At 30.4% G+C, this 14,877-nt stretch overlaps 1 protein-coding gene across 5 annotated transcripts in view; it reads left to right on the top strand.

Moving 5' to 3' along the window:
- The first annotated feature begins 902 nt into the window (after positions 1–902).
- LOC124359391 (phosphatidylcholine:ceramide cholinephosphotransferase 1-like) overlaps positions 903–14,877 on the top strand; it is a 216,470-nt gene continuing 202,495 nt past the window's right edge. For 2 of the 5 annotated variants that reach the window (XM_046812094.1, XM_046812091.1), the window contains exon 1: positions 904–1,112. The gene's annotated coding sequence lies outside the window, so the exon portion shown is untranslated. Of the gene's footprint in view, positions 1,113–9,911; positions 10,131–14,877 lie in introns of those variants that run through there. The other 3 variants (XM_046812088.1, XM_046812092.1, XM_046812087.1) reach the window with 2 other exon arrangements.

Genomic DNA, 14,877 nt, shown 5'->3' on the forward strand with positions numbered 1-14,877 from the left:
GAGTTTCAAAGTATCGTATTGTGATGTGCCATGTTTGCCTTGTTATTTTAAATCAACAAAAATCAAGACATAATAAAAATCAATATAACTTATTACAGTGTACAAAGTTATGCATAAGTGTATTGTATAAATATTCTTTAGTGAATAATTAGTCACTTCAAAGATAGATATGTATGGTATATGAAGTTCGTAATAAACTAAATAAATCTTGATAGACAAATAACTTGACACCAGCTGTTCGTCATTAATTCATATGGCCGGAGGATAAATTGAACAGTACTTCAGTGTAAAATGTTCACCTTATAAAAGGCTTAGAGTTCCGGTCGGTGAATATCATCTTGAGAAGAGATACGACCCGATATTTATTAGTACAACAGAAATCAGTTGGAATAATTCTACCATACCTGATGTCACCTTTCGGGAAATAAAATAGTGGGCTTGCAGCAAGTAAAACTGATAAGGGGCTAGACGGGTGTTTGGGTCGGTCATGATGCACAGACATAACAGTATAAGCTGAAAGCTGGCTGGCAGGAAAACAAATGTTTGGATTTGTAGCGGCACCGTGTATTGCCGCCCTGCCACTTACGTCTGTCATAACCAGTGTCGAAAGTTCTCCACTTCTCCATATGCAAAATAGAAACATTAAATTTAGCGTAACCGCTCAGTCGTTCACAGCTTCCTCTCGTATCGTGGCCGAGACTTAACAACAACATGGAGATCCAGAATATATTTTCTCCGAAAAAAGGGAGACAGCATTCATCACCAAAGACATGCTAAACGCTGCTATCTTTGGACAACCAGAAGCACTATTGAATCGAACTGACTATTTGGTACGTGCTGCTCTCTATATTGTCTGAATCTGAAGTGTACCTCCTCACCACGATAATACAAGTTCTTTTTACTCTTTGGGACCTATCTATACTTTACGGTCACAAGTACAGATTATACTAGGCTTCGTCCGTGTGAATCTGATATGTGTTTCTGTTTTAGTGAATGAAAGTTTTGATTACGAGTCTACGACTTGGTTGTATTGGGTGTTTACATTGATTTTTGTGCGTTTTTTAATTCAATTGGTATATAGGGCTCAATAGAGAATGTGTCACTTTAAATATGTAAGTATATTTTAAATTTATAAATTATTGTTTAAATTTTAGTACGAAATCTTTACATAGCATTCAAAAAAGTACATAGACCTATTTTTAAGTAAGAGTTTTTATATAAATTGTTTAAATGTTATTTGTAATTTTTATGTTCAGAATATGAGAAGAAATTAATACATTATATCTAGACTCTTACTTTATTATTTCAATAATATTAATTTTCTTGTCCAATTTATAGTAGATAAGAGGTTACTTAAAGGTTGTTTCTATTAGATAATAGAACAAAATATTAGGTTTCACCATTAAAGTGCCCTGATTTATTTGGAGTAGATTAAGATAAGCAAACCTGATTTTTTTGTATTGATTTTGACAAACTGTATTACTCAATTATAACCATCGTTATAACCAACTGATGCTGATTAATTGATTGGAAAAATAACATATAGCCTATTAACTGTAAACGCTTTTCAGATAATAAAAATGATATTGTACTGATATTTAATAAGTGACTTCATCGAATTCAAAATGACAGTCAACTTTAAAACAACAATGAAATTGCTTTAAAAAATGATAAAATGTGTTTTCTTGACTTCAAGATGATGGCGTGGTGATGAACAAACCATGATGTGAAAATTATAGTTGCAGACAGTTGGAAGGCAAAGGGTAGGGTATGATAAGTGGACCCGGTTTTTCATGTTGAAGAATGTAATCATCGATTCCTAATATTCGCATCTCAAATTCTAGACTATCAATCGATATAAAGTATCTATAGTCCTCAATAACAATGATATGTTTTAAATTAAAATATGAGTTTAATATTTTCAGTTTTCAAACAAATTATTATAACCAAAATTAGGAAAACTGAATGCGACCATATTTGCTCCTGTCACAGTTACAATTGTTTCTTTCCCACAAATGTCACATAATTGGTTTTTCTGTAAGAGTCCAACATGTTGAAGTCACGAAAAACATGTCTTATCATGTTTCAAAGCAATGTCGTGTAGTTTTCTAAAATTGATAATCAAAGTCATTTTTAATAATCAAATGTTACTTATATAAAATTGAAATATTAATTACATTACGAGTATTATTTGAAAGTTTTTACAGCTGTTGATATAGATTATTTAAGTTAATTATTCAAAATAATTAATCAGTATGGATTGATTATATCGATGGTTATAATTAAGTAATATTGTTTGCCAATTTCAATATAAAAACCGGGTCCGCTAATTGTACCCTACCGAAGGCAAATTTTGGGTGGATTGAATGTCGTTTTCTGCACCTTACTATCAACTAATAACAATTTTTTTGATCCAGCTAATACTCAGACCATCGAAAGCTTGTGTAGGATCTTTAAAAAACATTGGCATATTGACCGACTGACTTGCAGATCATCTCTGTATGATCTTTAGTAAATTTGAACAGTAGAGGGCTGCAGTAATAAGCGTCCAACCCTTGAGTGATTGATAATATCAAATCATCAATTAAAAATATTTAAATGTTGTCAGGCATTTTTACCCTGTTAAGTAATTGTAATTACTAAACTGCTCAAACTTAGTATAAACAAAATTTTATTATATTCTATAATCTAAAATTAATTAATTTCTTTGACATATAAAAATATAGCTTCATTATAATATAATCTTAAATGTATATAACGTAATTCAATTTGACATTATTGTTTCTGGATAATTGAAACAAAGTTATACCATGTACCGTATTTGAGTAATGGCTGCTAGAGAGGGGAAATACTGTTGTTTGTTAATACCTATTACAAAATAACATGTTGAGTTATTACATTCCTGTAACCTGTTACCATGGTCGCATGTTAGTACACAACTCAGTACAATGTAACATAGACTGATAAACTATTAAAGTTATAAACGGGTTAATTCAAATTTGACTGTACAACACAATTATTGGATGCCACTACAAAGTCCTTATTTACTATTTTTTATTAGGCTGTACTTATGTACCTGTTACAAGTATAAAAAGTTAAAGATAACTTTAACAAGTACTATCTCAAGGGATGTTTTTCTTATTTCACCAGAAGTGCGGGGCCCTCACTGATAGCCAAGGGTATTTCTGATCGGTATTTTCCCGACTTCAGATCACGTACCAGATCGTCCAACTTCTTCGACGTGAGATCACGTTGTAAGATTTAGAATGTGATCTATGATTGGGAAAGTACCGATCGGAAATGCTTCTGGCCATCAGCGCGGTCTTCAGTGGCAAACCCCGCAAAATGATAGTACTCAAATTCATGTTTAGATCACGTTTGTGCTTGTAAAGGTTTTGTTTCACTTTGGTACTACTAGTAACATATTTACAATAACATAATCTAAACCTACTTATATTGCATAATAACATTGAATAGTGTAATATTACCAGTCCTAGCCTCTTTGTTTGCACAAAATGGTCTTGGCTATTACTGGTTACTAAATAACCCAAAACCAAAATATTGTGATGAGAACAAATCATTCAGTCTAGCTGTTACTGGAACAAAAGTATCCCGGTAGTAGGTTACCAGTTAATTACCTGTTACTGACAATAATAATCTGTAATGGCAGCAAGTGCAGTGGTTTTGCATATGTTTTATTTGTGTTTGAACACGTTTATCCTTCAAAATATTGAAAAATTAGTAAATATTATAATGATTTGTTTGTTATATTTTATAAATACGCATATCCTAGATTGTTTTTATTCATCATAAAATTATTACTTTTTATATCGTAATTTGAAACACAACATAATTAAAATATAACTGATATAAAATTTAATTTAATTAGTTTTAGTGAGGATTCTTTAGTCATGAGTATCAATGATTTGATATTATCGATCATTTGATTGTTGGACGCTAATTGTACTTCGGCCTAGAAGAGAGGTAAGATTTTCTGAACAGGATGCTTATAACCACTTCTTGAAAGGTGTTAATCATTGCTACTCAGAAAAAACATACATATAGTTCCTCAACTTTTCTATTGTCTGTTCTAAATGTTTATTTTGTTGTTATTATTTATAAGTGTTACCTATTTCCTTTTCCTTTTTTTAAATTATTTATTGATCGTTATGATTCTTTTATTATTTATGAGATTGTAACTGCGTATATTAAACTAATTATTTTAATTCAAACCTTGTTATTATGACTATAGATTGGTTGATAGTTTCGTTTTTGATATACGAATATTATGTATCAACGATTATACTAATCGATATAAAAAACTGGGTCCAGTTATTGTATTCTGCCCGTAATCTGGCAGACAACCATTTATAAAATTATTTTTTTTATTTTTCGACAGGAACATTCTTGAGTTGATAAGTGGACCCAGTTTTGAGTAGACTTTAATAAGCGACCATCAGACAATAATCAAATTGTGGAAAGGCCAACACTTTTTTTTTAAATCTTGTAAAAGGCACAAGTAGCTCAAAAGACTAATAGTAATGCCTGCGAAAGACATCCCTCGATATAGTACTGATCACTAAAATAGAAAATTCCAAAAGACTGACCACTAATTTTTGAGAGCTCAAAATATTAGAAACTCACGTAACCAGTAACAGGAAAAAGTGCTAAGAAACTCTTAAAATTATATCCAAATGTAGTTGGTACACCTTATCTTTCTGCTCAAATTCTCGCTTGAAGGTTGACAACCCTGTTATCCCCTCCATAGTTTGTTATCCTCCCCCCCCCCCCAGAAACCTCGATTCCTCCCAGTCCCCAAGATTGAGGAAATAATTGAGATAAACTCAATCAATTAAAACACCTGAAATTAATTAATTAGTTGCGACCACTTAAAAATTCTTTTTGGTAATGAAAGTATACTATTTTAAGAAATTGTTAAACATAGTTTTAAAGATCATTTTATGTAACATGGCTAAAGTAATTATTATAAATCCAATTACTTTTGTTATTGTAATGCGTTATTCTTGTTGTTGTGTATGATTATTATGTAATATCGAAGTTGGATAATATACTCTAATCGTTCTATAATAACGATTTAATAACAAATGTAGGCCAGTTATTATATTCCCACCGTTATTTTTTTATATTGATATTAACCCTTTTATACAATTTATAAAAAATGTGTGTATTTAACACTTTAAGAGCAGTTCACATACTTTTACTTCAGTAAAAGCTCAGGTGTGTGTCATGCTGAAACACCCAAACAATGCGGATTACGTAATTTTATGGAATGCCAAAACTTCAGAAAAATGCAGATCACATAGTTTTACAGAAATAATGTTTTTCATTTCAGCGTATTACACATCCAGTAATTTGTCATAATTATATGTATTATGTGATTTGGTGTTTATTGTGTTGTTACTAACCTTCTTCATCTCAAGAACTTTGTATTACATCAGCTTGTTTAAAAGCAACAGCTAGTGAGAAGCAGTGTTTGTTTATTTTCCGCCCTCCAAGACGCCCGTGAGGATAATGTCATGTATTCACCTAACAATAAATTTCTAACTTCAATAAAATTGTACTTATCTTTATATTGTTTTGTGTGAAAGTAAACATTGAAAAGAAAAAAATAATATTTGGTTATTTTTACAGATAAAATTACTTTTAATAATCTTATTTGTACATCACTATCTTTTATACTTTCTTAGCGTGTAAGTAAAACATTGGTACAGTATTAACTTTTTTTATTTTCGAATTTAACTTAATAAAAACATTTAGTTTTGTTCTAAATAAAATTGTGAAGCAAATTAATTGGATTCCCATAGGTAAATTGGAGGCTACCTTACTTTTTTTTACATCCTACAAAAATGCTCCAGCTACATTTAATTTTTTTTTATTTCTTTACATATAAATTTTTAATAAAATGTATATTTTTATTTAACTATATGTCTAATAGTATTTTTTTTCACATGAAGTATGTTTATTTCCACACATTTAAGTGAAAAAACTTTAAAGTGATGACAAATCCAAATGATTACTATTAACTAAAGTTTTTGTTTTCGAACGGTCTGTAAAACAGCTATTTTTATCATATATCTGTTTTTATGAGACAATAAATATTTTTGGTCAAAAAATAACTTTAAAAATGTTGGTCCTCAAAGGGTTATCCCGCCGAGTATCCATATATATTTCATGAAATTTATAAAGGCTGTTTTGTGAGGTGTTACAGGCTCTCCTTGTAAAGTTTTAAAAAATCTTATTAATAAATTATATTTAGAGTGTTGTATACAATTTTTCAACAAAAAATATGTTCCTCAGAAATAAAGAAATTGCTACCAAAAATAAACTTGCAAAGAGTATGCACTTTTTTTTGGTAATATTACACATATCCAAAATTTAGAATAGCCCAATTCCAAGTCGGACCAGATCCGACAATTCACTTAAACCAGAAGTGCTCATACATGTGCGAAGTTGTTGGTAACTGCTAGTATGACCTGGTGTTCCAAATTTTATGCACACTGAAGGAATCTTGAAAACTGTAAGAGATACAGAAAAGATTAAATAAAAAAATTGTGGTTAACATGTTCACAACAACGGCTAATTTCTGGACTTTTTTAAATATTGAATTTTTTAATAACAATGGCAAAAACTGTGGTGGTTTTTTTACGTAAAACTTCTAAGTATAACGACAAAGCATATAGATTTCTCAATTTTGCACAAAAAATTTCAATATATTTTTTCAATGTTTCTCGGTGTACCTTGAAGTACTTTTAGGGGCGATTATTAATTTTCCTAAAATTTTAAGCAGTTGTGCACCCGACGGTGAACACAATAAGGAAATGAAAAGCAACGTGTACCCCATCGAGTGCACGACACGCTTTATGAAAGCCCGGTGTGTACCCCATCGGCAGGTGTAACAAATCACGTGTACCTGATGGGGTTTCTGTTGTTCACTCCCTGAGTTGAAATAACTGATTTTGATCAAAATTATCAAACTGTTTCAGTTCTCTTATAATTGAAAATCTTTTACATGCAATGTGCATTAAATTTCTTGTAGTTTTTAAGTATTATAATGTAAGTATTATAATTTTTAAGACCACCAAGCTGGAGATGTAGGTTTTGAGTAGGTTTTTAAAATGTAACAACCCATTTTACTCTTATTCTCAAGAAAGTTGATTTTTTACTGATTTTAAAACTACCATAATGTTATAGATTAGAAACGTAATGTACCTGAACTGTATTCTGAAACCTCTCTTTAAAACAAATTTGTTTGTGCAGAAAACTTTCTTTGAAGGAGATTTAGATCTTCAGTTTCAATCTTTTCTGGCGGACAGTCTCCAGTTTTTTTCTTGTTCTTTAGGGAGATATTCTAAACCCGAGAGGTTAACCTACAGCTATTCCTTCACTATAAATTGAACACTATTTATATTTAAATATATATCTAATTAGTTGCATTATTTACAAGACTAGTCCCCTGGCTCTGCAGCCTGTATAATAAGTGGCCAACAAAACTATTAAATCATCAATTTTGCTGAGTAAATAAACTACCAAATAATCAAACCTCCGAAATGCCAAAACGAGTTGTAGATGTTAACATTTATAGATATTTCCATTATAAAGCTTAATAAATATTGTTTAGTATATTTGGTACTAGCTGATACCCACAGCTTTCCTCATAGTTTTGTAGGTTTTGTATGTGTATACACTGCAAAACATATAATTCAGAACTGATGCTATATATGATGCTTGATGATATTGCCACAGTATTCCAGTTCACAACTCCACAGCTACCAGTTACTTTCTGAACATGATCTACAACTGCTAATCATGTTTTCTTTACTGGATTACAACTTTCCAAAATGGATCTTGCTGCCTGTTTGGATTTAGTAATAAGTTGGTGATATTTACGTCTGAGGAACTTACAAGAGACCTTTGACTCTGGAGGAGCTTTTGAATTAAATTGGTGTTCCATTTGAGCATTTTTAAATCGTTAAATGTTTTTTTAAGCCAAACTAATTTTGTGTTTGAATTTTTTTCTAACACTAATAGTGTTTGCATTAGATTACAATAATGTATTTGTTACTATAATTTTAATGGGTTTTTGTTTTCTAAAGCCAAATGTTAAGGGATATTCGAGCTAGAATAGTCCAAAAAAGAACATGGTATGAATCCTATGGTTTTAGTTACACTAGCCTATCTGGTTATGTTCTGATGGCCAAGAACGAGAGCTGAGGAAGCGAATAAACTCAGCAAGCTAGGGTTGTTATGTGAAGTGGGTTGGATTATCTTCTAGTCATGAATAGAATTCACCACCTAGGGAAAAGTTGATACTTTCTTTAGCTTAAGTCAATTTATTTTAACTAAGTACTCTTTTATAGACCAACCATTCAAATTTAACACAGACAAGATAATTTGAAATCTGACTGCTTACCAGATATGATATAAATCGTGCACCTTTCACTCACATTGCACAATAATGGAGAAAGATCCACTCTGTGCTGGTGTGATGTAGTTTTCTTTCAATGCAGTTGCACAAGTTACTAAATTAACTGCTAACCAAATCTGGTATACTCTTTTAAATAAGGAAATAAATACAGTTTCATAATTATTATGCTTACTGATAAATTTATTTTGATTTTTTTAACTGGATCAAACAAAGTTTTTTGAGTGTGGTGATTGGAGGGATGTAGCATGTTTCCACCATTTCCTGTTTGCCCTGAGTTCAACTGCTCAGGATTGCAGTGGGTGGCATGGAATGGTGTATCTTATCCAACCAATCATGAACTTCCATATTTTGTTAAAAAGAAACCTAGCAGAAGATTTTAAAATATAATCATTATATTATACAGAATTGGAAATAAAATTTAGAGACTAGTGGAAGTATTTCAACTGTACAACCAGTTTTATAATGGTTTTATGAAGATAAAAAGACTTGAGATAAATTGAATAATTTCATCTAAATATAGTCTTATCTTATTATTATCAGTCTGATATCATAATCTTGTCACCTAAAGTTACAACAAAACAAATCAAGATAAATGTTGGGTTTCAACATTTAGATTTCCCAAAAGTGACTGACTATTGGTTTAGTCTACTGACTTTAATGTGGAAATTTTAAGTACTCTGTTTAGTTTTTTGTTTTGTTTTGTTTTTTTTTTTTTTAAGAAAACAATCAAATGTGTTCCGTCACTTCTGTTTACTGCCTTATCTGTACAACTTTAGATATAATTTTGTTTTCAACACTGTAAATGTTACAAAAAGAGAGATTGTTCATAGTTCGTTTGTTGGCACTCAGTAGAACTTTAGAGACTGATACTAGGTAGAGACTTGCAATGGTGTAGTACAATAAATGAAACACAGAAGTAGTGAAATCAAAAACAAGGTTTTAGTTAACCCTCTGTAAAAAAAACTTGCAGTTGTAGATTAGTGCATTGTTAGGTAAATAACTGTATTATATATTTAAGTAATAGCGTTAGTATCATTAATTGTAAGTCTGTGGGAATGTTTGCAATTTTTGTGGTGATTTATGGTAATGATAAATATGTCATTTGATCAAGGCTTAAAAGAAACATTTCTTCAACATCATTTCATATCACTCAAAATATTTTACTGATCCTTGTTAGAGATTGTTCGAAACAATATTGTAGGATAGCAAAGAATATACTTGTAAATAATTTTAGGTGAATAGTTTAAAGTTATTTTTTAAAATCCATAAGTGATATAAAAATACTCAACAGTAAATGAATGAACACTGTATAAAACTAAAGAAGGTTTTGGCAAGAATTCCGCATGGAAGCTGAAGTGGAGGCATAGGCAAGGAAGATGTCAAGGTTGTAGTGAAGCTCTGCAGAGATGTCACCGAGTGTTTGCTGGCGTCTCTCCAGCATTGGTGTCAGCTGAGCCAACACTGCGTCATCCCATCCACTGAGCAAACATCTCCACCTGCGCAGATAGAGTTCACTTATTGTTAATCAACCCTCATCAATCTCAGATTACTCTGAGTTTGTGTTAGGATCTCGTGTTGTGTTTGTGTTGTTTCTACAACATGGATTCCATGCAAAACTTCATAGCTTTCATGTAGGAGAACATCGAGCTAGTTATGTAAAGTTCTCATTCTGTTAGAATTTCAAGTACGTAAGTTGGATGATTATATTCAGTTTTGGTGTGTTTTTGTGGTTTGGCACAAAATTCTTTTATTAATAAGAATTTGCATAGAATGTGCATGTAGAATTTTATTTCTTCAAATCCACCCTGTTTGAACATTTTGTACGACATACACTAATTGGACAGTTTGTAATGTCCTCATACAATTTCCCACAGTAAGAATCTTTTCTAACAAGTTATCACTAACAGTGTTATTAATGTCTTCATATGTTCTTCTTAACTGCAGGCAACAGCATATATTATGGTTTCTATCAAATTTATAAATGATATCAGTTACCCACGGCTGTACACATAATTTCATCTCGAAGAACAGGGACACCATATCCTTTTTAAATGGCATTCCAAACAATCCTGAGATAAGTGATAGTCACTGAAAGATATTCCAATCTCGTGATCCATTTTAGATTTAAGTTTAAAGATATGGGCCTGAAGACTGAAGTGAAACTGTTTCCTATAAGTACCTCTGAAATTTCTCGAAATATTTCCCAGTATTTACCATGTTCCATTGAAAGTCTCCAGTGATTTCAGTCGCAATTGAACTATTTTTGACCAATGTGGAGAAATCCCTAGTTTAAATGAAGACTAAAGTTGGTAGACCTTAGCTTTTCAGTTAACACATTAGGATATAATACATTATGCCATTTTACAGTAGTTTGTTAAAATCTCAATAGTAAAAAAACCAGTCAAATAAAAGATTCTGCACATAACAAGACATTTGTAAAGTGTAACTGACTTTTTCAGATGAATAATAACAAACATTTACTATCACCTGTTTAAATTTGTATAAATTATTATACTCATTATTCTTGACTTTGAAAGGTGATTAAAACACATTTACTATCTGCTAATTAAGCCAAGTCCAGAAATATAATGGAAAATGGAATGTTAATGGAACTTCCAAGACCACTGGGGGACTTTCGAAATAGGAATAGGTCTGTATGTTAACCAGGAACCCTAAGAATTTTCATGTAAAATTTTAGTACAATCAGTCCAATAGGTTTTATGTAATTTAGTAACATACATAGAAACACATAGAGAGACACCTAATAGATTTTTATATAATAGTATAGATATTGTGTGTTACACATAATAATAGATTAGCATTTTACACCTTTTTGTGGCTTTTTGTATTTTTTTATCAAATCATATTAATTATAATATTTTATTCCATGTTGGAAAGAAAAATGTTAGTTTTCCCTGCGTATTATGTGGTTGAGCATGTAAAAGCATTACGTATTTTATGTAATATATCTGATCCTCCTATGTGAAGTATGAACATTGCTGTATAGTATACAGGAAAAACTACCAGTTAGAATAAAAAAAATACTGTATTAAATCTACCAACAAAAGTTATTGACACTGGCCATTGATAAGATGTTAAAAATGATCGGCCATTTGTCAGCTATTGTTGTGATATTGACCGTATCTGCTCAGGTGGTAAATATACAACAGTGTACTCTGTTCGCTTGTAGTCTGACCCAACACTATGATATCAGAGACCCCTGTTGTTGGCCACTTTGATATTTCATGGGGTCTGTTACACACTGAGTTCATAGTATCCTATATCATATCAAAACTATAGATGATTCTATATTCTTGGAGAAGAAAAGTGTGATGTTTTTATTTATAGTAAGTAGTTTATTTTATAATAATACACAAATTTACTCTTATGTATTAAAAATCTCAATTCAGCTCAGAAAAATATAAATATTTCAATCAAAATTTAAAAGGTTTGATTTACTAAATGAATAAATTTAATAACTTATAAAATAGAGTTATGTTATTACATATTAGAACTACAGAGAAATCCTTTTCTCATTTCTCCAATCAGTCTATTTTTCCAGGCTATGTTTATAAATATATTCAAATACACATATATGATAGGGTTATATCTATAGGATTTGAAGAAAAATTTGATAAATAATTATTAAGAGGAACATAACAGAAATAAGTATTTCTTTAAAATATATGGTAAAGACAACAATCAACCATCTCTGATATGTTTTATAGGCTTTGTGACAAGTATATATGACTAAATACATTAAAAAATTGAAATATATAAATTTTTAAATCTTGTCTTTAAAGATTGTGTTAGTAGTTTTTAAATATATTTAGTCACATACTTGTCACAGAGACTGTAAAACATTTTAAAAATTACCACTAGGGGTATAAATATTTCCAAAATAGGGTACAAATAATTTTCCATTACATAACTGACAGTGTATCTTGTTATTTCCACACTATTAGAGAATTTTAGAAATTTACATAGAAAAGTTTCCTCATTGTTTTAATTACATTCTTATACAGAAGAAAGTACAATCTTTTTAAGGGACATTTCTTGTAGAGCCATTTTTATCCATTTTGTAAGGTTATAAATGTTAAGTTATTGTTAAAACTGTTTTTCTAAAGAAAAATTTGTCAAATAAGAAACATAAATGTTGGTGAAAATCGTATTTCATTGAATTTAAAAATGTATAGGTTTATCAAACTTAACACATATGCCGAATTTCATAAACAGTTACACCATTCATATATTCAACTTGTATTTTTATATCATATATTCAATTACATTTTACCCAATAGTAAAGTAGTACATTTAATTTGTGGAAATGTAGTATTTTCCTGTTTTTTGTTAGAGTGGTTAAAAACATTTTTAGAAAATTGTACTAAAGACATAGCTTTTGGGTAAGAAACAAAAATGTTTAAGCATCTGGGTTTCTGCCAATTACATCGGCATGCCAATTAGGTAAAATTTGATCTGTTATTTGTTCTTTCAATCTTGAACACACACACCTGAGCATAAAACTATGTATGTTAGTGAAAACTATTATTTTAACTTGGTTATCTCAGAGTGAACATTTCCACAAAAAACCATAAAATAAAAAGTTTTGGACTATCACAGTGCAATTATGTTTGAAATGATTAAACATTGTCAACATATCATATATATATATATATATATATATATATATATATATATATAAATGAAAAAAGATAACCATAAATATTAAGTAGACAGAAATACTTTTTTAATTGAATTGCAAAATATTGTACATTTGTTGTACATTTTCTACTATATAGTATTAGTTAAAAGTATGGATACACTCTGTTTCGTTTTTTATGGATAAATGGAGGGATGGAACTCAGGACACCTTTCTAGGAAACAGAAGTGAACTTTTAGTCAATGTTACAACTTTGCTTATCTCCCCAAAATGGGATTTTGGGAGGGACAGCTTGAAAATTTTAAATGTAAAACCCATTATGTGACACCTCATTTGAAGGGTCTTGATAAAAGAAGAACAGTGGAAACTAGATATTTCTATCTCAACCCAGTATAAAATGGAAGCTTATTGAAATTAATTAAGTTAAAAGAATGGATGGATCCTGCTCAACCTATAAGGGACATAGGTAGAAAAATGAAACTCACAAAACCCACTAGGGAACAAAAGCAAACCTTTCCACCAAAATGGGCATTTTAGAGGTCAGTTTAAAATGTTTAAATGTAAACTGACATTAGCACTAGTAATTACAAATGTTCTAAGCAATAAAACGGCTAAAACTTACTCACCTTTGTTTTTTATATCAGATGTTCAAACTGCTGTCCCTGGACAGTTTGACAATGTCCAAGCCTGTTGTAGAAACTTTAAACTGCACTGTATGGATTCACTTTAGATTTTGAAAATTTCCGCTACTATTCTGTTCCTAAGGTCATTAATGCACTGGGGTTTCGTTTTATAGATGTTGTTTTTTAATATAACCTCACACAAAGTAGTAAAGTGGAGATAGGTCTGGTGATCTTTGTGGCTACAGGACACGTTCTCTTCTACCTTTATGTACTGGGTGAGATAGAAAGCTCTAGCTTCCACTGTTCTTGTTTTATCAAGACCTTTCAAATGAGGTATCATATAATGGGTCTTTACATTTAATAGTTTTGAGCCATCCCCCCAAAATCCCATTTTGGAGAAATAAGCAAAGTTGTAACAGAGACTAAAAAGTTCACTTCTATTTCCTAGAAAGATGTCCCGAGTTCTATCCCTCCATTTTATCCATAAAAACTAAACAGAGTGTATTCATACTTTTAACTCACACTGTATAAAAATAGAATAAGAAATTTTTTATTCTAATGTATACAATAAGCTCTGTTTATAGTCATTTGTATTTTTTATGTTTTTTATTAAATAGTGGCCCTACTAGTGAAAGGAAAGTAGTTATTTCGTAGTGACATTAAATATCACACATCAAATAAAAACTAGAATCTAAATTAATCAGTGGTATATGCTTAATATACATTTATTAATTATTGTAAAAACATTTACATGCTTTGATTATTGAATCATTAAGTGTGTTATAAGCTCACAACAGATAAATAAAACAAATGTACGATTATAAGAATTTACCAAGAAATATTTATTAGGGTTTGGATTAGCGAAAGAAAAATATTTAGCACACCCACAAACTTATCTAGGGCAGTTTAAATAGAGCACTCAAGCTTAAATAGAAAACACGTGGTCTTTGTGTGAGTCTGTTTGTAAACATAAATATCACCACTGCCAAGTAGTAATCTGTTAGTACTTCTGGTTTCTATCATGAATGTTTCTATGAAACTCTTAAATTGGATATAATATGATTATGTTACACAATAATGTGTAATCATGTTAAATTATATTTAAAATATAGTAGGTTAATGAGTTATATTGTAAATAATATACAATG

This window comes from Homalodisca vitripennis, chromosome 4 (genome assembly GCF_021130785.1).
Source record: "Homalodisca vitripennis isolate AUS2020 chromosome 4, UT_GWSS_2.1, whole genome shotgun sequence".
Lineage (NCBI taxonomy): Eukaryota > Metazoa > Arthropoda > Insecta > Hemiptera > Cicadellidae > Homalodisca > Homalodisca vitripennis.